The sequence below is a fragment of the Myotis brandtii genome, unplaced genomic scaffold (assembly GCF_000412655.1).
Source record: "Myotis brandtii unplaced genomic scaffold, ASM41265v1 scaffold43, whole genome shotgun sequence".
Classification (NCBI taxonomy): domain Eukaryota; kingdom Metazoa; phylum Chordata; class Mammalia; order Chiroptera; family Vespertilionidae; genus Myotis; species Myotis brandtii.
Window position 1 is genome coordinate 3515315 of NW_005366455.1, and position 26979 is coordinate 3542293.

Consider the following 26979-nt stretch of genomic DNA (forward strand, 5'->3'; position numbering starts at 1 on the left):
AGAGACATCTGTGAGTTTATATGCTAGTACAATGATACACTCTTCCGACTCTGTTAGTTCCTCCTAGTCGGTCACTTGGCTGTCACTTACCTGTATACTCAAGACCACACCATAGAAAAATGCAAATAGCATAGTCCATGGGATTAATTTTATATCTACGGCCTTTATTTGTTAAGGAGTCTTTGCTATTATAGCAATGCTGTAGGTACTTTGACATCTTGCCCACTGATGCCTGGGATGATTGCAGAGTCAGGCTAATTTTCATTAACATTCCTTTCCTATAAGTGGGATGTGCTCATGGGAACAGTATATCTTTGATGTGATAATATGGAAGCCGGCCTTGGAACAGGGATGCATGTTAAAGAGTCCATCAGAATCTCATACTTTGTCTATGATGTCACTATTTGGCACTCTAGAGTTCCAGTGTGTTCTTCTAAAGAAAAGAGTTTGTAAAAATTGATTTGAATATGAAAAATAAATAAAGAGGCTTTCTGGTTACTAAGAGCAGTGGGATCAGATGTAATTTATCAGAGACTCTAAGTTTTTTTGGTTACATAAATGGGGATCATTGTGCCTCATTACATAGAAACTAGGGATAGAGTAAAATAGTGAAGAAATTAATAGACTCCTGACAGAGATGAATTGGCACATATAAATGAATTAAACACTACTACTGGCACAACTCCACAGCGCTAAAACCTTAAATGATATTACTGCTGATCAGTGTACTGTGTAGACTACTGGGAATGGGAGCAGAACAGTATACTTAGGTGGATTCCAAATCCATTAGAATTTTGAGCATTTGACATTTAATCTGGAAAGTGTTAGATCAGCTCTCCTAAATTCCCAGTTAGGTGTTAAAATGGAAAGGTCACTGTGTATCTTATAGGACAATGGTGATCTGATGGTGTCAAGAGGTTTTCAGCGCTAATGAGGAGAGAACGTAACCTTACACATCACTGGGCCAGCAAGGTGTATTGTGTACAGGACGAGAGAAGTAAGGTGATGAAAGAAAGACTCTCAAGAAAGGATGGTGACAAATCCGGAGTCCTGGGCTCAGAGAATATGAGAAGGCTGTGGGCTAGAAGCAAAAGATCTATATTTGCCTGGAGATATATATCGAAGGCTTAGATGAGGGAAAACAAAAACTGAACTCTCTCAATATTTTCTCTTCAAATAAAAACAGCTGTTTTTGCACATTGCAGCTAGTTTTATTTTACTGAACATCAAACTCTTTGTAAAAATCTTTAAAAGCCACGATCTTTCAAGGTATTTTCTCTTTAGGCAGAATGGCTTTTTTTTTTTTTTTTTTTTTTTTTTTTTAGTAGAGAGGAGGAAAGGAGAAAAAAAAAATATGAAGAAGGGACAGGATAAAAAACCAGCATCTATCCTTAAGTCACAACAGATGAAAATAAATGTCAGAATACTTTACTGCATCTCTCTTTGGACTAGGCCAAATCGTGTGCCATACAGTGCATATAAATAATTAGGAGAATTCATATTTTTGCAAAGGGGAGTTAGAATCTCCAAGGGGTTTTGAATGAAGATAAAAGGAAGATTACTCAGCAGGGTACCTGTTAAGAGGCCCTGCCTATCCTCTTTCAATGCATGTTAGCCCTAGATTCATGGATGTTTGTTTTGAATAATTTTTTGATAAAGGAGATAAGCTGCAACAAAACAATCTTCCCAGGGACAGTGCCAACTGGATTATCAGAGAATGCTTACTGCCCTGGGATGATAGGGATGGATTTCCTTGCAAATAGAGTGCAGGACATCAATCAAGTTAGGGGGCGGGGTTCTGTGTGGTTACCATCCCTCCTAAGTGGGATGCCTTCAAGAGGAGTCATTCAGCAGAAAGATGAACATCTCATGGCTGCCACGTGGGGCTACCCTTGTGCATTAATGAAAGAGGAAATCACCAAGCTTGATTTTTGAATATCACAGGAATAGAACACTAGTATCTGTGTTCCTTATTTTATCGCTACTCTTTCTTTGAGGCTTGCTCATTAATATGAGCATGCAGAGATTCTTGGGTGAAAAGTACTCAAGTAATATTTTATCTTGTATTTTTCCTTTCGAAAACAAAACAAAATTTCTCCTTGATCCTCTCGATACCACGAAGTGTTGCAGTAACTAATTTCATGTTAATCCCTCAGTACGTGAAACAGAAATTTCTCTGAACCATCATTATTATGCCACATATGAGGGTCTATCCAGGAGGCAGAGGAAAAGGCAATGTTTGCAAAGGGGAGTATGGACCTCCTGTTCCAAACAGTGTAAGAATTCTAGTTGTTTATAGTCATTTCCCCTTGGAGGTCTCCTTATCACTGGGAACTCAAGCTGTAAAAATATCAATTTTTCAAAATAGTCCTGGATAATATAGCCTTTTTATTGGGTGGTACCACCAGTTTCCCCATTCTCCCCAGTACTCTGCCTTTAAATTGTTTAAATCTCCTTTTTCCCTTTTCTCCTATAAAAACATTGTTTCTTTTTTTTTCATTACACCTCTTGGATATCCTCTTCTGATTCAATTTCTTTAGTTGCAGTCTAGTGTTTAGGTTTTATATTGCCTACATCTGCATTGTCCAGTATGGTGATCATTAACCATATGATGCTATATAAACTTAAATGGGAATAAATTACCATTAAATAAAATTTAAAACTCAGTTTCTTGACTTCACAAACCACACTTCAAGTGCTGGTTGGAAAAGGTGGCGAAATTAAGCAAAAAAAAAAAAATCTCACAGACACAGATAATAATATGGTGACTACCAGAGGGAAGGGGGTAGGGGAGGCAGGAGAAGGTAAAGGGGGAATAAATGGTGATGGAAACAGATGACTTTAAATGGTGAACACACAATACAATATACAGATGATGTATTATACAATTGTACACTTGAAACCTATATAATTTTATTAACCACTGTCACCCCAATAAACTCAATAAAAATTTTAAGAAAAGAAATAGAATAAAAAGAAAAGGACAGGCAAATGAGAGAAAATATTTGCAAAATGACCCAATTAAAACTGGGCAAAAGACTTAAACAGATACTACACCAAAGAAGATCTAGACATGCCCAGTAAGCAAAGAAAGTGTGTTTAACATTGTACAGTAAGTCATCAGGGAAATGCCAATTAAAACCACAGTGAGATGCTCTTACTAAAATGAAAGAGAAGGATACCATCGAGTGTTGGAGGGGCTGTGGACCATCCCGAACTTTCATGCACTGTGATGGCATAATCCCTTTGGAGAAATGTCTGGGAGTTCCTTATCACACTACACCGGCACTGAAGTCATGGCAGACAATTTACCTCCCAGGTACTCATACAAGAGAAATAACTACATATGTCCACAAAAATTGCTGAAGAACATTTGGTAGCAGCTTTATTGATCATAACAAGAAATGGAAATCATTGAGATGTCCATCCATAGGAGAATGGATAAGCAAGCAATGGAATGTTCATATAACAGCCTATAAATGATCAATAACAAAATAAACTCCTGAAATACTCAACCATAATGATGACTCTCAAAATTCTGATGCTTAGCGAAAGAAGCTGGACATAACAAAAGAACTTACTACATATTCCAATGATAAGAAACTCCAGATCAGGCAAAAACAACCTCATGGGGACTGAAATCAAATCAGGTGCTTCATGGCAGGGCTCCACTCAGGGAGGAAGGGCATGAGGGAACATTCTCGGGTGAAAGGAAAATTCTCCACCTTGATATACGTTCATCAAAATAGAACAGGGATAGTCTTCTGCTTAGTTAAGACCTGAACATTTCACTGTATGTAAATTATACTTCAATTAAACAACACAAAAGAAAAAATGAAAATTAAATTTAAAAATGCCAATTATGCTACATTCAGGGTGGGACAAAGGTATGTTTATAGTTGTGAAACAGTTTATTCTTATATTATTATTTATTAATTATTGTATTATTTTTGTATTAGCAAACTTAGCCTACTTTTGTCCCCACTCTGTATATACCCTTAAATCCATGTGATAAAATCTAAAATACTTGGAATAATTTATTATAAATGTACTTATATATAATTCTCCTTTAAAATATATCACCTAAAAATAATTATCATAAATTAACAGAATGAGTGTGATTGCTGGGAAATAATTTAAATTGCTTAAGGAAACACAGCCCCTTTTTTTCAGGCAATTTAAACACTTTCCAAGTACTAATTTACAAGCCAGATATTGATTTTGATAAATACATATCATTCTTATTAATCCATAAACACATCTTCTAAATACTGGATAACTTGTTTAAGTCAATTACAAGATTCTGCATTTATCGTTCAACAAATATTTATTGAGCATCTACATGTTTTAGTTTTATTCTTGATACTGAAGATTCAACAGTGCATACAAATCCTTGCCCTTACAGAATTTAAATTCTAGTGAGGGGAGGCAGAAATGGACAACAAAGTAACTAAGTACAATAAAAAAAATGATGTTAGATGGTAGTAACTGTTATAGAGGAGAATAAAATAGGGGAAGGTATTGGGATGGTTGTGGGTGGAGTGGGAGGGTTATACTTTTAAATATGTGATTGGAAAAGGCACCCCTGAGAATATTGAATTAAAGCCTTGAAGAATAAGAGGATGGAACTGTGTAGCTAGCTGGGGGAGAGTACTTCAGGCGGAGCAGGTAACAGGTGTAACAGTCCTGAGGCTGGCAAGTGCCAAGAACAGCAGAGGCCAGAGTGAGAGAGCGAGGAGTTTGATGGCCAGAGTGGGAATGGGGGCCTAGATCCTATGGGGCCTTGAGGTCCAGGGTAAAGATTTTGGCTTTTACTCTCAGAGAGGTATGTAAAAAAAAACCCCACATTTTATTATATAACAATAATGCCATCATCTCATTTAAAAATGAACAATGGCCCTAGCTGGTTTGGCTCAGTGGATAGAGCTTCAGCCTGTGGACTGAAGGATCCTGGGTTTGATTCAGATCAAGGGCACATGCCAGGGTTTCGGGCTTGATCCCCAGTAGGGGGTGTGCCTTCCTCTCTATAAAAATATATTATATAAAAAAACACACAATGTTTTTAATGTCAGCTAATACCTAGTCTATAAACAAATGTCCCCAGGTGCCTAAAAAGTCTCTTTCCCAGTGGATTTATTTGGATTTGGCTCCAAAAGCTAATCACATATTAAATTTGTTTATATCTTTTAAGCCTCATTTCCTATACAGAACCATACTCTTTTTCCCTTTCGTTTTTTTTTTAATTTTCCATGCCATTGAATTGTTGTAGAGACCAAGCAGATTGTCCTATAAGTGGTCCCACCTGCTTCTTCATGATGTGATTTAATTTATTTCTCCATTCCCCCGCCCCCCACACACACTTCCTGTTTATGAAAGGCAGTTCTAGAGCAACACTGCCCAACAGGTCTTCCTGTGATGAGGGAAATCTGTATGTGGCCTGTCTTAATACTTGACATGTGGCCAGTGTGACTAAGGTACACATTTTAAAACTTAATTAATTTAAATCTAAATAGCTACATAGGACGGCGACTACTATATTAGGCAGCTAGAGGGTCAGTTACATTCAGGTTCAACTATTTTGGGAGAAGAGTACTGCAGTGGGTTGAACATTGGTCCCCAAAAGTAGGTCCATTTTCCCCCCTATACTTTGCTTTCCATATACCAGTATCCAGAAAAAACTGCATGTTAGTGAAGAGATCTTTCTCATTTAAAAAAAGAAGTTTCATAGTAGTCTACTGTGTGAACAAGCTTTTGTTCCAATGAATCCCATGTTCTTGGACATTTGGGTATTTCCAATTACAAATAATGTTGTAATAACAAATCTTATGCAAAAGTCAGTCCATATTTTTGCCATTGTGGCTTTCAGATGAATTCACAGAAGTAGGATTGCTGGGTCAAAGAGAAGTCACATATAATATTCCTAGATTATGACAAATTTCCTTCCATAATTGATCTATTTTGCATTACCACCTGCAATGTAGAAGGATGCCTATTTCTCTGCAGTCTCACCAACAGAATATATTGTCAAACTTTGAGATGTTTGATAAACATAAGTGAGAAGTAATATTTCAGTGAAGTTTTAATTAGCCTGTCTCTTATTATGTGACGCTGAGTATCTTTTCATATGTTTAAGGGCCATTTTCATTTCCTCTTCTGCGAGGTATCCCTATCTTTTGCTGATTTTTCTATCAGATTGTCATTTTCCCCCTTCGATTTTTCAAAGACCTTTGTGTAGCAGCAATATTAGCACTTTATCTGTGAAATAAATTGCATATATTTTTTTCTGTTTGTCATTTGCCTTTTATAAGTCCACTTAAAATGGTTGATTCGCATTTCATACTTTATATTTTACCCTCAAAAACTTTCTAAAATGTTGCTAGTTTTGTGTACTATTTCTTGATTGATTTGTCTCACTCAGAAGGTGTCAGAAGTGTAGTGCTGATTGACTTGACCAGGGCTAGGAAAATGTAGCCACTGGAATCCTCTTTGTTGCTACTCTGTGAGCCCAAACAGCAGAGACACAGATGAATAGATAGTAGAAGAGATGATTTGCTACCTGCAGTGGTGACAGTAGTTGGGGTCAGAAAAGGCTTCTCAGGGGAGAGCTATGGGGTAAAAGAGGTAGTATCATTAAAAGACATTACGAACTACCTGCTATACAGCTTTCTTTTTTGACGGTGGAGATAATTTGTCCTGCTATCATTTCTGCTTTTATAATAGAAGCTGCAATTAGGTCACTACAATTATCCTTTGTTCCAGCAACCAGGCCCAGTTTCTTCAGCTTTTTCTTATGAAAGCCACTTTAAGCTGCAATATACCTGGTCAAGAAAAATTATGCCTGCTTTATTATGTGTAATATTATTATTATTATTATTATTATTGAGTCACATGCAATATTTGTGATCAATGTTTCAATTTGTCAACAAGACTATTTTAAGTGCATTCATATTTTTCACTACTTTCTCATTCCTGCCTTGGTATCTATAATATTTTCTAAATGATTATTTTTTTTCCTGTGCATTTTTCTTGTCACCCTAAACTAGACCTGATGTGGTTAAGGGAACTACATTGGTGGGATAATCTATCACTTATCCTGTAATAAATACATTTTCTGGAAAGTAAAACTTACATTCTACAATACTGACATGCAAACTCTTTAATGCCATTAATCGAATCTTTTAAGTAGACCCTTTCTTCATGTTTTTCTTTTTGCACACGGACACACATCTAGTGTTTCGTGATTTGCAGAAGCAAATAATGCTGTGCCCTGTGGATATTGTGTTTGACTAGGAATATTGTATGTGAATTTGTACCCATGGTTTGGGGAAAGGGTGATGCAAATAGCATAGGGAAGGGCGATGCTGATGCTGACTGAAGCAGGTTAAGGCAGTCAAGTCTGGGAAGCCTATGAGGTCAGGTCAGGACATTCTGATCCTGGAGATCCCTGAGCGGCTCACCAGGTCTTTGTGTAGGTGGGGTGACCAAGAAAAGATTTCCATATCCCACATGGTCCAGCTCCTACCGAATTTCCCACATCAAATGGTTTTTACCTATTTGACACTGAGTGCATTTCATATTCTACAATCATGGCGGTCATTTGCGATCCTTACCTATTAGCTGTATTTCTCACTATGTCAAAGGGCAAGATTCTCTAGTAGTTCCCCATTGCTACTAAATGCTACCGTTTTGAGAGAACTGCCATTCAGTGAAGACTCTCTTATTATGGCAATTTACACTTTCCCTAAATTTATACCTTTCCCAGACCCATTAAACTTCCTCCATTGCTAATGTACTGAGTTCCTGTAATTTGTTTTCTCATAATGTGGACAAATTTCTCGGAAGTGCTTAGTAAACATCCTTTAGTTTTCACTGGAAAATTAGCCCCAAAGAGGGGGTGAGGGGAACAAATGACAGAGTGCTCGCTATCTTCTCTGATAATGCATGGCTCCCTCACAGCCACCCTAGACGGTGCCCCTACCAAGGGTCTCATTAGTCAGCGAAGACATTAAAAGAGGTCCAGGTTGCTGGCCTAACACTGAAGAAAGAGCTAGGAGACTCTGCCCTTGAGAGGGCTCTGTGGGTTGAATAAAGTTCATAAGTTATTGATGTGCTTTATTCTTGTTCATTATGCTTATTGTTGTGACATTTGTATGTAGCAAAAAATAGCCTTATTTATTTTTTATAATTCCCCCCATTTTTGTGCATCCACTGTGGAAAGCAGAGGGGAAAGTAAGTTTTCTGTATTAAAATGATCTGAAATATAGCACTTTTCAATCCTAGGACCTGCCTGGGGTGATATCTACAAAAATAAATGGCTGGCTGTTGACATGGTACTGGTTTTCATCATATGGAAAAGAATGAGAATAAATCCCGAATGCTGACTGTTTGAGTTACTGTACGTCTACATAAACTTCCTGGGGAGGAAACAGGAAGAATCCAGAGAATAAAAGGAAACTAGCTACATTTCCTTTCCTTTCCCTTCAACCTCTTCTTTTCCTTCCATTTGTCACCTGGAATTTCACACCTGCCAGTGCTCCCCTGGACGTGTCTTTGATCTTTGTCTCTAAAAGCTTTTCACATAAAAATGTGCTGATGCACAGGGAAAGTGGACATCCACACAGCAAATGCGGCTCTACTTCCTTTGTTTTCTTAGCCGTAAATGCCAGATGTCTTCTTGGGAAGAACTCTGGCTTTAGGAAGAGTTCTGGAAGGACTATCAACCTCCACAGGGCCTGGACAAACCAGGCGTGGACCCATGACTGTATCTGAGACAGGATAAACACACACTGTACACCTAACATCTCCATCCAGCCCAATGTGAGGGATTCTCTTATTCCGAAAAGTCATGTGCCCTGCAGGATAAAGCATTTTTTTTTATTGTTTAAAGATTTATATTTGTCTCCTTTTCCCCCAATTGACCCCCTCCACCCCCAATCCCACTTCTAGAACTATATCTCAAGAAACCAGAAACACCAATCAGGAAAAATATATGCACCCCTATGTTCATAGCAGCACACAATTTACAGTAGCTAAGATTTGGAAACAGCCTAAATGCCCATCAGCAGATGAGTAAATTAAAAAACTGTGGTACATCTACACAAGCATTTTAAAAGCAGCAGAAAGTACAGTCTCCCACCCCCCTAACCCCCCGATCTATTTATACAAGAGACTATTTAAACAGCAAAAATATTGTACTGAACCACTGTATTATCTGCAATGCTTGTTAGGATTGTTATTCTTGCCTTTTCAAGATGTGACTTTGTCCTAGAGAAACCATATAGATCAGTGGTTGGCAAACTCATTAGTCAACAGAGCCAAATATCAACAGTACAATGATTGAAATTTCTTTTGAGAGCCAAATTTTTTAAACTTAAACTATATAGGTAGGTACATTGTTATTAACTTAATTAGGGTACTCCTAAGGCTTAGGAAGAGCCACACTCAAGGGCCCAAAGAGCTGCATGTTGCTCGTGAGCCGCAGTTTGCCGACCACAGATATAGATTATTTTCAAAAGTCTAGACACATGCCAAAAAAACTGACCCTGTCAATCAATTTGGTTTCTTAGGTTCCAACATTTACTGAGTGTTTATTATGTACTCAGAACTGTGCGGGGCTACATTATAAGGACAGGGGACATTGGAGTGACAGGTGGAAGAACCACAGGCTTGCCCATCACATCTGCAAACTAAGTCCCCTCCTAATTCCAAAAGGGGAGTGACAAGGCCTCCTTAATAGGGGTTCAGATCTAAGATGAACTGGCGCCAGGAGGACACCTGGCCTCCTCCATGTACATGCTAAGAATGGGACATGAGGAAAAGCCAACCACCACCTTAGATGATCCCCACCATGCAGCCAGCAGGAGGTCCAACAAGCTAATCCAGGAGGCGCCCACTGTGTCTACAGTGACTCAGCCAACGAGCTGTGGGACAATTAGGTAAGCAGACAACTAGGAGGGATCACCCCATTCCTGCTCCAATGGATGATGAGGAGAAACGTTCAACCACAACCACTGGTTTCCACCTGGGTGTAGCTTGAGGGAGGCTATTTGAGGAACATATGCTACAGGCACATGGTCCTGAGAATGACAGTGAGGATTTTTACTTGACACGAGGGTCTATGGGTTTTCACACAAGGGAGTCTAACGTCGATCTATCCTCATTTGTCCCTCCACAATGACCAATAGTCATGTCAGACATACTCTTTTGAGTTGTCATTCTCAGTTCTGACCATAGCATTCCAGTATTTGACTGGCTCCCTATTCCTTGGTCCACTTGGTGGCTCTTTGCTCCAGGTTATGTTTAGAGTTAATATAGGAAATCTCTTAACAGGTGAAAAGAGGTCTGGTTTACCTCTTATTGGAGCCATAAATTCCCAACGTGACTGTGAAGTGTTGGGCATAAGGGAGAGACTGTTTTTTATTGTGGTTAGCAGGGTATAGCAGTGGTTTGAGTTTTAAGATGTGGGGAAAACACCCTTAATTCTCTTCATTACTACCTGAGATTTAGATATTCAGGGTCCATCTATTAGCAATAAAGAAGCATACTTTATTTTATTTTATTTTATTTTATTTTATTTTTTTAAGTGGAGGAAGGGTGTGGCTAGATATCTCTTTGCTGGGAGAATCCACTCTTTAGCTAGCAGTCTGGATGATCTCCTAAAGAATGAAAGTTTAACTGCTACTCTATTTAAAAAACTTCCATGTCTTTTACATTTAGATAACATCTGACCCATGAGGCAATGTCATCAGACACAAGCCCTCCATGACTTTGGCTTATGCCACTGGGTCTTAGTTATCAAACTTCCATCACGTGGCTTCAATGCCTTGGACTTGATTAGCACTTGCGGCTCTTTCTGTCTGCAGTCCTCTGCCTCCAGGGCTTCCTGTGGCTGGCACATCACTGTGATGTCAGCTACCCTTCCCAGTCCCTTCTCCCTGTCATCTCATCCTATTTTCTTTTCCTTATAGTTCCATCACTACACGACTTGATCTCTCTCATGGATCTGTTTACAGGAATGTAAGCTTCGCAGGAGCACAAATCTATTCCCTGACTATGGATACAACCCCAATATCTAGCACAGTGCTTGGCATGCACAAATATGATGGAAGCAGAGCCTGAGAGAGAAGACCATGTGAGGCTGGAAACACAGTGGGAGAGATGTACTTCGAAGACAGAGGAAGAGGCCATGAGCTGGAGCTGAGGCAGCCAAATAAAGGCAAGGACAAGGATTCTTCCCTAGAGTTTGCAGAAGGAATCTGCCAGCCTACAACTAGTCTTTATCGCAATGAAATTGATTTCTGAATAGTGGCTTGAGAACTGTAAGATATGCAATCTGTGCTGTTCAAGCCACAAAGTTTGTGATAATTTGTTATAGCAGCAATAGAAAACTAATACAGATTATAAAGAAATGGAATTGATAAGTAAAAGCATTTAGGCCTGACCTATTTTCTTTCAGAGCCTAGGGTGGTGTGTCATGTGAGTCTTTCTTGCAAAGTAGAAATATAAGCAATGAAACCAACCTCACACTCGGTAGCAGATAAAGAGATAAAGTAAGCCAAATTCTGGATGTTTTTGTACTGTGAGTCATTAAAAGATTAATAATAAATGTTTACCATGGAACATAGAAGAAGGAACCTAAATGAATGGCTCTAAATGTCAACATAACAATTATATTGGAGACCTTATTGTGGGCCCAACATCTACCCAACATGGTCCTGCAGCTGAATCTGTGACACAAGAAATGACCCCCCTGAAGAACAACTGTGGGTTTCAAAGAGCTGATGTCAGGGCCTTCCTATAATACTTCCCTATCATAGCCCCAGATTCGTTATAGAGTGCACGTATTCTTTTGCATTTTCAATAAAGCAAAACTTCCAAATAAGCAGCAGTCTTTTTATCCCCGCTCTAAGAAAATCTACAGCGACCTGCTTGCAAATATACAGTGGAAGTATCCCAGAAGAGCCCCTTGGTTCATTAAAATAATCAGCATATTCCAACATGCATTCGTCCCTGAAATAATAACAATTCACTTTCCATAAATTAATTATGGTTTTAATGAGGGAGATTTGCATGTAGACTTGTGCCTTCAGATCTGCACAGGAGGCAGCCTCCGCACCTTACAGCTCCACTGAAGAAGGCCTTTTTCCAATAGCCCAGCCACAGTGGAGGGTATGCAGCACTCTGCTGTTTGAGAAATGGAGAAGCAGCCTGGCAGAAGGAGCCAGAGAGCCTGGGTTTGGAAGCGAGTTCTGTCTCATTCTAATTTTGAGACCATGGGCAAATTATTGAACCTCTCTGTCACCTGTAAGATGAGAGATATAATAGTATCTACCTCACAGGGAGAAGGCTAAATGACTTAATACAGCTAAAGCTATTAATATAACTAAAAGCTAGTTTTCAAGCTCTGGCACATAAGTGACAGAGATTGTTGGCAAGAATAATAACAATCCTGCCCTGGCTAGTGTGGCTCAGTTGGTTGGGCATCGTCCCATGCACCAAGAAGTTGCTGGTTCAATTCCCAGTCGGGGCACATGCCCAGGTTTTGGGCTCGATCCCCAGTAAGGGATATGCAGGAGGCAGCTGATCAATGCCCCTACCCCCCTCAAATCAATAAAAACATATATATTTGTAAATAAATAATAATAATCCTCCATTTCTGACATAGCTGAGGGGGAAGTAGCAATTTCACATGCACACACCCCTGGGGGTGTCTGCAAAGCATTGCCCAGTTCATCCAGCTTCTTCCTTTGTACTTGGAACCCTAGACAGAGTAGCTACTTTTAATAATTGCTATATGACCTGTGTTGGTGAAATGCACAGGGAATGGGGATGTTACAGCTAATTAAATTTTCAGCTTGATTGAGAGCAAAACAGCAAATGCTTCTGGCTTGAATCTGTTGGCTGCAAATTTTTCTAAAACATACTAATCCTTTAACTTGTCCTAACTCAACTCACTGAATAGAATTTCTTTTAGAAGACTTAGTACATGCATCACTTAAAGACCAGCCTTCTCGGCTCCAATATTCATCCTTGTAACACCTGAGATACTGAAGAGTCACAATGGAGTAACGAAATGTTAGCTGTAAGTTTACTTGATACATTTCATCCTCATTTGCTGAAGGCCTAGCCTATGCCTGGCACTGGGGGGCATGGTCTATTCTCTCTGTTCCACCTCCCCCCCAAGTGAAACGTTCAAAAGAATTATGAAAGAACTAGAGGCCCGGTGCACAAAAATTTGTGCACTCGGGGGGTCCCTCAGCCTGGCCTATGCCCTCTTGCAGTCTGGGAACCCCACTCACACCCGAAGCCAACACCAGCCCTGCTCACGCCCGCAGCTAGCGCTGGAGCCGCCACTTGCACCCGCTTCTCCACCTCCCCCTGCTCCTGAGGGGTGATTGGGGCCAGCAGCCACCACTCACACCCACTGCCAACAACAGCCCCACTCGCAACCATTGCTGACACCGGCCCCGGCCAGTCCCGATCACTTGGCGCCATTAGTGGATGCGAGCAGCGGCTGTTGCCCTGATCACCCCTCAGGAGCAGGGGGAGGTGGAGAAGCCCTCAGGGGCGATCGGGGCTGGCAGCCACAGCTTGCACCTGCTGATAGCGCTGGCCCCACTCACACCCACTGCTGGCACTGGCCCCAATCGCTCCATGCTGTCAGCGGGAGCAAGCAGGGCTGGCACCGTCAGCGCATGGGAGTGGTGGCAGTGGGAGTAGGGCTGCCTGGCAGATGGGACCGGGGGACGTGGTGGGAGGGGCTGGGCGGAGGCACGGAGGATGGTCTGAGACCTGCCCCTGTGCCCACCACAGCCTGGTGTCCCACAGTTCCTTTCAATGTGCACTAATTTGTGCAATGGGTCCCTAGAAGCTTATAAAGAAATTAAAGAGCCCTATTCTACCTTTCCCCTACCATTCTGCCTGTTTCTCATAGGCACTCACTTTTATCAGATTGAATTTTTAATTCTTCTGATTCTTCCTCCAGGTTTCTAAACATTTTTAAATTTTAGACATTAACTATTTCCTTCCTAGTTTAAAATAAGTCAAAATTTGACTACCTGGTTCTTCGGCCATTTGTCTTCCTTCAACTATAGCTATTTTCTGAGTCATACTGTTGACTATAATTTTCTTTTAAAAAATATTGTTAGCATTTCTGTTTTCCACAGGAACAAGGAAGTAGCCTTGAGCTGATTCTCTACTCCTTCATCTAAAACATTAGATAACAACAATGGGAATGAAAACAGACCCCTACGATTTACCCCATGAGTGAGACAGAAGCAGGGAATTCCAGAAAATTCCCACTAAGATGTAAGCGAGCAGGAAGGAGGGGGATCTCCAAACCTAACATAATTATTGCAAACTAGAGGCCCAGTGCATGAAATTTGTGCACTGGGTGGGGGTGTCCCTCAGCCCAGCCTGTACCCTCTCCAATCTGAGAACCCTTGGGGGATTTCCAACTGCCAGTTTAGGCCTGATCCCACACAGGAATCAGGCCTAAACTGGCAGTCGGACATCTCTCTCATCAATCCGGGATGCTGGCTCCTAACCATTCTCCTGCCTGCCTGTCTGATCAGCCCCTAACCGCTTCTGCCTGCCAGCCCGATCACCCCCTAACCGGCCTGATCACCCCCAGCTGCCCTCCTCTGCCAGCCCGATCACCCCCTACTGCCCTCCCCTGCCAGCCATCTTATGATGACATGAGGGCGCGAGGGCCACCTAGGCTTTTATTAGTATAGATCTGATTAGTTAAATCCAGATTAATGAAGTTTTGGTATAATTACTAACTTGAAAAAGTTTAAAGGGAAGTGAATTGTAAGAAACATGGAACTTGCTTGTTCAGGTAGCTTGAGTTGTCATATCTGTTGCCAATATGTGGGACAAAAGAAAAAAATGGCCTTTTGTTACCCAAGTTGATTTTTTTTTCAGTTTTTCAAAACTGTAACAAAAGTTCAATTTGCTCCATCTTTAAAAAACATATATCTATATCTATATTGCAAATACTAGTAGACCTATACACAAATAGATAGTATGTAAACCCACTATCAACAGAACTATTTTGGCAAAACTTTCACACACTACTGGAAACTGACGTTATCTGCCTGACTCAACTAACTGCTATTTTCCCAGAAAGTTTCGCCCTAAACTTTTCAACTGTCTCCTCTGTCAGCTTTGGAGAAAGAAATTATAATTAAAAGCACCCTGATTGCTTGGAAAACCCCTTAGATTTCAAATGAAAAATCTTCCTGAGACTTAAATTCCTCTCTAGTCAGCAGCAAAAATATCATATATTATTGATGTGTTTAAGAATTTAAAAATCTCTTTCAATATGTTGCCCAGTTAAGTTGTACTTTCTAATTGATTTTAATGATTTCATTGCAAGTGTCTATTATACTGGATGATAAGGAAGGTCTGTCCTATTGTCCCACCTAGAACACTATTTATTCATGGCTGCCTTCTCTGTGATCATACAGCACTTTTATAGCCTGTTACAGTATTTACCACAGTTTAACTTCATTGTAATTAGTTGTGTATTGTTTTCTCTCCTCTCTCTTAATCATGAACTTGTTGAGGGATGAGGTAGTATTTTACTCATCTTGCTATTTCCCCTAAACGCCTAGCTTCTCAATTAATGCTTGCTGAATTATTGAAGAGTTCAGGCCAAAAATAATTAAAAAGTCAAAAGTGAATCATAGCAGAAAGTATCTACTCGAATCCTCTAAGTGGGAAAATTTCATATAAGTATAATTTAACTTCAGATTCGAAGGCAAAATGGTGTATCCTGAGGAAAAAGATTCAGGGATGTAAAATAGATAATTAGTTCCATAGATGATCAAAAATATTAAAAAATCATCAGAACACAAATCTTTCTCATGTGCTTTTAGAACTGAAATCAGAAACTATTCAAATGAAGTAACCAACTAAAGGTGACCTATCATATGAGAAATGTGAAAAAGAAAAAAAGAGTAAAGAAAAAAAGTGTGAATACAAGATGGTAAAGATTAGCAATAGTTTACCCAAATAAGTATTGCCTGTTAGTAGCATGCTTGTTAGATCTTAAAATGCACATCTTAAGCCTCCAGCGTACTTCCTGTCTGGATGGCACCCAGGGCTGTCACACACAGAGCAGTCAGACACATTTCTGCACTTCAGTGAAAGGTCAGGGTGGCTGAGTTGATCCTCCAAGGATGGCTCCAGCACGCGGGGTTCAGGTTGGAGGGTTACCAGGAAGAGATGCACTCAATAAGCTATAGGTGGGGTGAGACTTGCCACCTTTTATATATACAGGTGACACGCTCCAATGCCCTCCCTGAAAATAGGGTCCATTTGTTCCCTCAGCTTGAAGGCCTCTGTTTGAGAGAACACATTTTAGATCTTCACCTGGGGTTGGAGGTACCGTTTGGATTACTTATAAGAACTACAAATTGCTTGATGACAAAGACCTCCTTTTCCTGCTTTAAAAAAAAAATACTAATCTGAGTCCTTAGCATCTGTTACAGTACTTGGACCACAGTGAGTATGAACTGATTTTTGAATGTATCAATTTTCAATAAAGGGGTATAGTTTATATAGTATCAGCCTTATTAGCATATTACCTTAATTATCTGAGCCAACCAGCTGTTTTCAGTGAACAAAAGTCTACTTTTGCTCACGTGCAGGTGCAGGCCTTCAGGGGCATTTCAGGGAGGTGGGGTGCAAGAGGGGGTGCTGGCTTCCCACCTGTTGTCCACTCCCCGCACTCTGCCATTTCTCTCCTTTTCAAGTACCCAATGCTCCTCATGGACATCCTTTTCTATAGTATGTAAACTGATGTTATACAATAATTGATTTTGAAAACTTCTGCCTGGCTGGTGTGGCTCAGTGATTGAGCTTCGACCTAGGAACCAAGAGGTCGCGGTTCGTTCCTAGTCAGGGCACATGCCCTGGTTGCAGGCTTGATCCCCAGTAGGGGGCGTGCAGGAGGCAACCGTCCAAGATATTTCTCTTTCATCCATCCATTTCTCTTCCTCTCTCTAAATATCAATAAAAAAATATTTAAAAACAACAACACTGAAAACGTCTAATTTTCCAACTAGTCAAGGACTGCTTATTAAATGCTTGAGTGGGGGCTAGGAAGTACAGTTCCAAGCACTTTTAAAACTATTTGCATAATATCTATCTATGTAACCACCAATCTCACAAAGAAAGACAGTCAGAGACACACACACACACACACACACACACACACACACACACACACACAGTCACTTGCAGGGGTTATAACATTACAGATATTCCCACAAACAGTGAAACTTTCCAACAGCTACGGTCTCTTAATATCAGAAAGATATCCTCTAAAGCCACAATGTAATAAAATAAAACTTAAGCACTCCTCACCTAGTCTATGTCTGAAACAGCTTCTCAGATTTTGTTAGATGAAAAAATTCCTTTCCTATGTCATCTGATTATGAGGAAATATAAAAATGAGTGTGTAAATAGAAGCATAAGCATGTCTATATAGTTTCGAATGTTTTCAAATGCTCCAGAAAAGTTGTAAAAACATACTATACATTTGACTTCTAATTTGTGGCATTTGGAGATCCTCAATTTTCCCTTCTTAATTGGCATGCTTTCAACATACTGTGTTCCTCCTCTCCTGCTTAGAAGCAAAATCTAGAAGTATATTTTTGATAAGTTGAATTTCTATTTTGGTTCACAGCCCATATTGGAATACTGGGTCACTTTTTAAAAAATTACTTGAATTTAGGCAGAGCCAAGCTTATGTAAACCTCAGTCGTGTGAGCCATGGTAATTGATATCTGCAGGAGGTTATTTCGGATTGATCAATGTGGGTTGCATGACTAGCTCCACTAGAGTATATTTATTTCCTCTAAATATTTATCATTTGATGATATGAATTGGTCAATGACATTAGGCATCCATTTTTACCTTAAGTCATATACATATTTGAGGCAGGGAATATTTTAGCACAACGCCAGTTTTCTTGGCATTGAATTTTTGTGTGCTGGTGCAAAGAAAAATTATGCTTTCTCAAGAACTGACTGGCCATTTCTTAACATTTTGTAAAATGTTCTAGTTTCATTTAAAGCCTTTGTCTGTTAGGTCTTACCTGTCCATCCTTTGAAATTGACAAAGGCAAAGCTACAACCATTGAGGATAGAACTGATTGTTAACTAGAAAAATTACTATACCAAGTTTTTAATCTGCTGTGTAAAAAAATATCACAACATATTTAATTGAATATCAAAGCAGCCCATTATAAGACAAAAGCATTTTATTAAAGCTATGATCTTGTTTTTCCAAAGTGGAATATTTAATGGTCATTGCATAATTTTTTTCAATATGCATTCATTTATGTGACCGTTACAAAAGGCAGCTCTGAGATTTAAAAGTTCAAGTAGTAATTATCCTCTCTTGACTTTCTTCTTACATCTACTATAAGGAGATTAAAAACATATGAATTACACAATGTATTTCCTTGATTCAGTGATTTTTTTCTTAAACAAAGTCAACCCACTAAAGTGGATTGATGCTCATTCAGCTAAAACATTATACTTTTTTGCAAAGACACATTATTTGATCTGAAAATATTTCTAAGTGGCTGAGATATATATATTTTTAGCACTTGAAAGTTTCTCTGGCTATCATAGTGTCTATTAGAGACTGTGAAACATTTTAGGATTATTGAACAAATATCAATTATCTCTAAGTCCTCAGTGTCAATCTGAATTGAAAATGTGCCATCTTTTATATCTTCACTAATAGAATTTTTAATTAGCTGTTGATACTGTCATTAATAGAGTCTGCTATTTTTTTTAAAAGGATTTATCTAAGCAACTTCTTATCTAGTCTTTTGTTTTTTTAATTTTTTCTAACTGGTACTTACTATTATAATCAGGCCAATTTTTAAGCAGAACACTATACTTTCAAAACTAGACAAGAAATTTAGGCAATCTTTTTTATTTTACTTTGTTTTTTATTTCTTGAGTTTATTGGGGTAGCATTGGTTAATAAAGTTATATAGGTTTCAGGTGTAAAATTTTACAACACATCATCTGTATATTGTATTGTGTGTTCATCACTCCAGTCAAGTCTCCTTCCATCACCATTTATCCGCCCTTTACCTCTTCTACCTCCCACACCTCCCTTTCTTTCCCTTCGGTAATCGCTATACTGGCGTCTGTGTCCATAAATTTATTTTATTTTATTTTTTTGCTTAATCCCTTCACCTTTTTCACCAAGCCCCCTAACCCTCTCTCCTCCCGTCTACTAGCTGTTAGTTTAGGCAGTCTATTTTAATACATGGTTATTCATTATTTTCCTTCTGATTCTTAGGAGTTTCTTATTTTTTAAAATTTTATAAGTAACTTACTTTAAATCTGATATTATTTTATAATTTCAGGTCAACCAGGAGTTTACTAAATATCTTCTCTCTACCGAGATGTAAGGGAATGAAACAAGTAGTAGTTGCAATCTGTGCCTCAAGAGAATTAGGATCTAGACAAGAAGAAAAGGCGTGAAATTGCAGGAGAATATATAATAAGAAATTATAAGATAAAAAGTGTAATTTAATGGTAATGTGGACTCCTAATTATGGACTTGGATTTTAGTCATAGTGCCTCCCTAAGAGAGTAGCTCTATGGCATCCGGTACATCACCAATGGCTGCTGCCGTTTTTCCTGATATTCCCTTCCCATTACAGTTTTTTATGCTTGCTCCCTGAAACGTAATCTGCACCATGAATTCTGATTGAATAGGCACAGCATGCAGTACAAAAATAACCTTCTTTGATGGAGAATAAGCCAAGGACAGTGTGTATCATCTATACACTCAAGTTCAGCTTTCTCTAGAAAGGCAAATCTTTCCTTTTCAGAGGTTGGAATGAATGGTACTTAAAAATAATTTCAATTGGTTAAATTTAAGCCAATGGAAAAGGATGAGGGCAAAAGCCCAATTAAAAAACAAACAAACAACTCTCTAGGTCTAGGACCACGGCATTTCCATTTGTGTGTGAAGTGGATAAATTTCATTCACTTTAAGGTCTTGTCTGGTAGGATCTGGTTCAGTGAGAGGAAAACAAGTGCTGATGGTCGCTGATCCATGCCCACAGTTCTACTGCTGGTTACAAATGACCTCATGCTTCTTGACACCATTTCATAGCCCAAGGGACAGTCTTCTAAACTCTATAGCCTTGTCAACCATTGATTCTGCTTATTCTGCCCCTTGGTTCCATTCTAGCAAATATTAACTTGAAATGTAAAATTAAAATTAGTACAGTTTCATATTTGTTCATTCATTCATTCATTCATCCATCCACCCATCCATCCATCCATCCTTCCATCCATCCATCACTCAACAACTGCTTATTGAGTGCCTTCTCTGTGAAACATAATGTATTAGATGCTGAGAGAAATAGAAAAATGATTATAATGTAGTCTTTGCCTCAAGGAAATTACAAGAGAGGGAGAGAAGGCACGTTTGAAATCATAAACATCTACAATTCAATGAAGCAAAATAACAACAATAATAACAACCTGTATCTACCATATGCCAAGACCTGCTCTAGATGCTTCAATTATTTCATCTTATATAAATTTCACAGGAACTCTGACAGCTAGATATTATTTCTCCCCTTTGAAAAATAATTTCCAGACGAACTGGCTGAGGCTCCAAAGGTTTCAAAACATGCACGAATGCACAGCCAATGCAGAGAAGAGTTGGGTTTGGGATGCAACACTACTTGATTTTAATTTTCATTCTCTTTTGAATAAATGCTCTACGAAAAATGGTAAGTTTACCCTTTATTGAACATCTCTATGCCTGGCACTATTCTGAATGCTTCACTTCAGTATCTCAATCCTCACAACAATATCATGATGCTACAATGACTATAATCCCACTTTGCGGTTAAACAAAGGAAAGATAGAAACATTAAGTAACTTGACCCAGGTTATTCAGTGGAAGAATTTTCTTTTAACTTGGGTGGTTTGGGAAGATACAATGGAAGAAGTGAGTTTACTGAATTTCCATTGATTTGGACCAACTGAGGCAGAAGGAGGGTTTCCAGGTAAGGAAAATGGTCTTAAGAAAAGCACAGAGATTGGAAAGGGTTATGGTCATCTCAAAAAAATGAACATTCCAGAATGGCTGGAGTATACAGGTCATCTTGGCCAGAAGTAAAACTTACAATTTGAAAGCTTGGCTACTGTCAGGTATTAGGCCAAGGAGTGTGAACCACATACAGTAGACAACAGAAAGCCATGAATAGTTTCCAAGAGAGAAATGGCTGGTCAAGGTTATTATTTACTAATTCGCTCTTCACCAACCTGTTGTATTTAGCAATTTCACTTCACAAAATCACTATTCCACAAATGATTATTTACCTAAGATCCTCCCAAGAACACGAATACTTACAGCTTCTATCTAAACAGCCAACTGTTACTCCTGTTGTTGAAATAAAAAGACTCTTTTAAGTGACCTCTTAGAAAAGCAGACTTTGATGCCACAGCCCAAACCACTACAACCTCTTTAGACTTTCTATACTAAAGTCAAACAAAGGGCGCAAAGCAGAAAGAGGCAGGAGTCCGAGCCTGGGAAAGGGTCAGGTTCCTTTGGACATCAATCTAAAGTCAATTCAGATGCACTATAAAGTCATTCAATAATTAACCTCCAGAGCAAGGACAGGTGGGTAGGAGAGAGTGAACGGGGAGAACATGGACATGTTTGTTCCATTTCCACCGAAGACTGGGTCTGAAACATTAGCAGGCCAGAATCACCCTCCCAACCAGTGTAACAAATACAATGAAAATGCAAAGTGAGGATTTTGTGAATTTAATGACTGTGGTTACAAGTGCTTTCTGCATCCACATGCCCTGTGGACTTGGAAAGGCTGGCAGGCAGTCACCCATGCCACTGGCACCCCTCCTCCCGGAACTGTTCCCAGGGCAGCCCAGTGCTGGCTGCAGTCAGCTCTCCCTCGCTGCTGTGCTGCCATCTCCTGCCAAGATCACTCTGCGGCTCAACTTCCAACAGGTGATCAATAAGAAACGAGGAGAAGCTTCTTGAATGGAATTACCTGGCACGACTCCCAGCTGGGCAAAGCCTGCATTCAAGTTGGCCTTCTTCCTCACGACAATATCCAATTCAGCAATTTTCACAGATGGTGTGTCTCAGAGCCTTCTGGGCTCCCGAAGGCTACTGAAGGGATTATCTGGGGTCTTTAATCCCCAGAGCTGGTCAGAAAAAAGCACTGAGCACCTAGAGTGAGCCAGGTGCTTGCTTCAGAAATACGGCTTTTCCCAACCGTCTAAAAGACAGACTTCTCATTTAACAGATCAGAACAGAGCGGCTTGAAACAGTTGAGTGGCCTGACTGTATTCATGCTGAGGCAGGTCTTTAACCTAGCTCTGACCCTCTCCCAGGCCTTGTAACCTTCCCACCTGGCCACATGCCTCCCCAGGTCACCCCCTTGGCAGTTGATCCCAATCACAGTTATAAACAACAATCATTTGGGAAAAGGCTTTTAAATGAACATCCTTAGGTCCAACCATAGAGATTCTATATATCTACAGCACATGTCTGTCTATATCTGTACATCTATATCCATATTATACAATTATCTATTTCTCTAAAACAGGGTTTCTTCACCTTGGCACAACTGACATGTAGAGCCGGATAATTCTTTCTTATAGAGATGCTGTCCTATGCATTGTAGGGTGGTGAGAAACAGTCTCGTTTTCTACCTACTAGAATCCAGAAGCACCTTCCTTCTGGTGGGACAACTAAAAACGTCTTCAGACCTTGTTGAATGGTCCCTGGGAGGGAAAAATCACTCCCAGTGGAAAAGTGCCCAGGAAATTTGGAAAAAAGCATATTCAAAACTTAGTGTTTGAAAACACAGGCCTAGGTTAGGATTTCTATATAAAGAATGCAAAAGGGAAAAAGCAGACTCTGGAAGACAATAGGTTGAGTGTCCTTTGAACCTGCAGAACTTGCCAACCTGTGTGAACAATAATCTTGGCCTCCACAGTGGGTGCGTTGTCATGGGAGCTGTCCAAAGCAGGATGCAACATAACATATGGCCAACAAGAAATGAAGGCGAAATACTTTAGAAGTCCTAGAAAATGCCATTTGACTTAAAAAGTTTGATTTGCCCACATCTGTCAGAGCACTTTCAACAAATTAAGTTTATTTGTACACTGCCCAGCCTGAGCTAGTTCACAGTAAATATGCTGGATTCACTTAACTTTTATTTTTTCCTTTTTTTTCCCTTCCAAGGAACTTAGCAGTTAAAAAACATTTTACCCAAATAAAATGTAGAAAACTGAGGTCTTACAGTATTATTACTACCATTTTATTTCATGGTAATAACAAGAGGGACTTGAAGAATACATCCTCAAAAGTGGTTTACCCAAAGGCATGGGAACAATCGATAAAATAAGTGTTGGACTCTTATTCCTAAATTCTAGTCATCAAATGGCCTTCTCTAAGTTACAATGACCCAAAGCTTTCATGGAAAATGCTATTTTCAGATTCTGCCATTGCTGTAGGTAACCTTCATCAAACTAAATCTATCTAGACCTCTGATTTGCATAAAGTTCAGTGCAAACCAAAGTTAGTTAATTATGTTGAATATATTTTTGTGTGTATATTAAAAGCAAAATACAGATAAATAGAACTTTACAAAAAATTTTTTTAAAGTAAGTCTTGGGGCAAGCCCATACGTTAATTTTTAAAAATATGTTTTTATTGATTTTAGAGAAGAAGGAAGGAGAGAGCTAGAAACATCAATGATGAGAGAGAATAATTGATTGGCTGCCTCCTGTACTTCCTCTACTGGGGATCGAGCCCACAACCTGGGCACATGCCCAACTGGAATTGAACCATAACCTCCTGCTTCATGGGTCCATGCTCAACCACTGAGCCACACCAACTGGGTCTGACTTTTAAAAAAAATCATATCAGGTATTCTATACATTTCCATGGAATCACTCTAGATAGATTAGTATAATTTCTTTTTAGAATGTATTTCAATTGCACTATAATTGAATACAACAATATAAAATGTCACTCCAGGGTATTTGAATTTAAGAGTATCCTCTTAAAACACTTTTTAAAAGAGCTGGTGTACTTTAATCTTAGAAGTTTGTCTGAACGACTACTGGAAAGCCTGCCAGTCAAGTGATTCATTTTATGTATTAATCCAGCTCGGCTGACAAGGAGTTGCTAATACAGCACTTCTAACATTGATTCAAGTTCCATAAAAGGATTTTGGCTCATAAAAAATGCTGGCGCGACAGTAGGATGTAGGTGATCCCAGCTCTTGTCTATAGGAATACAGTAATGTGCCAAATTTTTTGGTGACCACAAGCATTTCTGAGAAGATAGGTGTTACAATGATCAAATAAATGTATGGATATTAAAACCACCAGCATCCCCCTCTGCCTTCTAAATTAGAAGTAAATCTTGAAAGATGGCTTCTGAATACGGGGTGGTGGGGTGTAGTAGCCGCTATGCCCTATGTCTTTGAGTGTTCTCCCCCGCCCCTCTTCAATTCTTATTCTAGGAAAGGAGTCATCCTTACTGCAACCCAAGCATCAATAGTAATTACTGGGATACGGCAAATCTCTTTCCATTCACTGAGATGGTTAGTACTATGAAGAACAGAAATCTGATAGCTTCTTTCTGTCAGCATAAAATGAGACCATGACCTTGTCCTGAGAAGCATCATCTAGTAATATGTTTCATAACTTCCGTGCAGTGATGATCTAATAAGAATCTAAAAGTAATTAACTGGATCTCGGGTAGCCACCCAAAGCCTTATTCAAATACACATTTTTATCAGGACTCTAAGGGAGCCATAAATTGGGGCATTTTGAAAAACTGGGATCTAATCCAGTCCATGATCTGATCAGGGTTCAGTGGTAATAATAAATTAGGACTATTAAAACTGGGAAGCATTCCAACATTTTATTTTGCCCACACCACAGGACCTAGCAAATTCTACTGCAAAAGACAGGGATATTCAGGGAGGAGCAAAGCCATGCTGAATTAATCATGTGAGTGTGATCATGCCAAATCATGGGTGTTTTCAACAGTTTAAATAATGCCAATGTTTAAGTTCAGTAAATAATTAATTATAGAGAGTCTCTTGGCATATTAAAGAAACCAGCCTTCTGGTATCTTTAATAAAGTAGGCACTCTTTTTAGGATACAATAATGAAAAAAATCCTATCAATTCATTTGTTGCTGTATGTATTTAGGAGGGTAATACTTATGTAGGTTACAAGTAAAATGTTAATTTCAAATATAATACTTTCATTTCCTTTCTAAGCATCTTCATTTTGCAGCATGAACAAATGTTGGATAAACTCTAGCCTTATTCTGGTTCTCATTTCAATTTCCAGTAACATAAAAATCTCCCAAAATTAAATAAAATGCTGAGAGGCTGGGAATAGATTTTCACTCACTTGTATTCTCAAACTATAAATGGTTTCTGAATGTTTTTATTTCTCTAAGATGCATTTCCTTTATGGGGGGAACTTGCAGCTGCATAATTAAATTTCGGTTTGCCAAATATCAAAAACACATGTATTGATTTAAACGAAGGGAACAGGCCATAAGCAGCCTGGCTGATAAGGCAAGGGAGAGGACTGTGCGTTCTTGGAAGGCTTCCTACCAGGAAAGAAAACTTAGAGCCTTGAATGCAGACACTGAAACAGACGAACTTCCCAAATCTTAGCTTCACTCTCACTTAGGCATTCCGTTCAGGACCTTGAATGCAGACACTGAACCTTGAATGCAGACGAACTTCCCTAATCTTAGCTTCACTCTCACTTAGGCATTCCGTTCAGGCCACTGGTTGAAAACAAGAGCCATATGTTTTCATGCTTCTCAATCCTGGACGGGGGAAGTCACCTCTTTCACCTCCTCATTTATCCTTCTAAGAGTCTAATAAGATCTACAAAAACGTCTCATTAACACACGGAATGAGCTCCCTTGAACAATAAACTCTGATAATGGTATATAAGAATAATAGAAAATCTTGAAGTGCAAACTCCTGTTATTAAACTCCTTCTCCCACTCCATATTAGTAAGACGTTTCATTTAATGAAATGTTATTTCGGTGATATGGGACTTTAATGGAAGACAGCCTTTGATGTCAATGGAGATTTTTTTCCTCCCTCAGTACCATAATCCTAGATAAATGAGGAAACATATATATTTTTTTTTTTACCTAATCTCCACCTGACTTCTGACAAGGCATTAACAATACAAATACAACATGCATGGAGTTAGGTATTTTATAGGTTTAAGACTGGTTAATTTCACACTTTGTAGAAGGTTATCAATTTAAGTTCAAGTCATGGAATAAAACAAAAAGATATGTTCACCGACTGGCTAAGACAATCTCTTGCTTTCTGTTCACTGTACGAATTTACATAATCTGAACGTTTGAAAAATGCTAATTTAATTTAGCCTGATAAAAATTTCTATAAGAAATAATCTTGGAATATAATATTGAATTCATTCTCCTAGCAATGCACGTAGAAATTTAGAACTAATGTTTTAATATTTCCAATCTTACTAGAAAAAATATGAGTTTGTTTAAAACAGGGCTTCACAGCAGTGGGCTGTTTGACGTGTTTCAGGAGGGGACACATGACCAGCTCAACAAATCAAATAGGAGGCAAAGAAAATCCTAGTGCACAATGTTGAGCGGGAAACTTGAGCTTATACACTCAGATAAGAATAGTGCATATACAAGTGGATAAAAAAGCTGTGGTACAAGATAAAGATCACATGATCTCACTCATTTGTGGAATATAATGAGCAACATAAACTGATGAACAAAACAGATCCAGAGACAGGAAAGCATCGATTAGACCGTCAAACCTCAGACGGAAGGTAGGGGAGGGTGGGGGTAAGGGGGAAAGATCAACCAAAGGACTTGTATGCATGCATATAAGCCTAACCAATGGA

The 26979-nt window shown here is 39.1% G+C and overlaps 1 protein-coding gene across 1 annotated transcript in view; it reads right to left on the minus strand.

The window, feature by feature from the left end:
* The window catches only part of PARD3B (par-3 family cell polarity regulator beta), an 868889-nt gene that overhangs the window by 152194 nt on the left and 689716 nt on the right, over window positions 1-26979 (minus strand). The gene's annotated exons all lie outside the window — the stretch shown is intronic.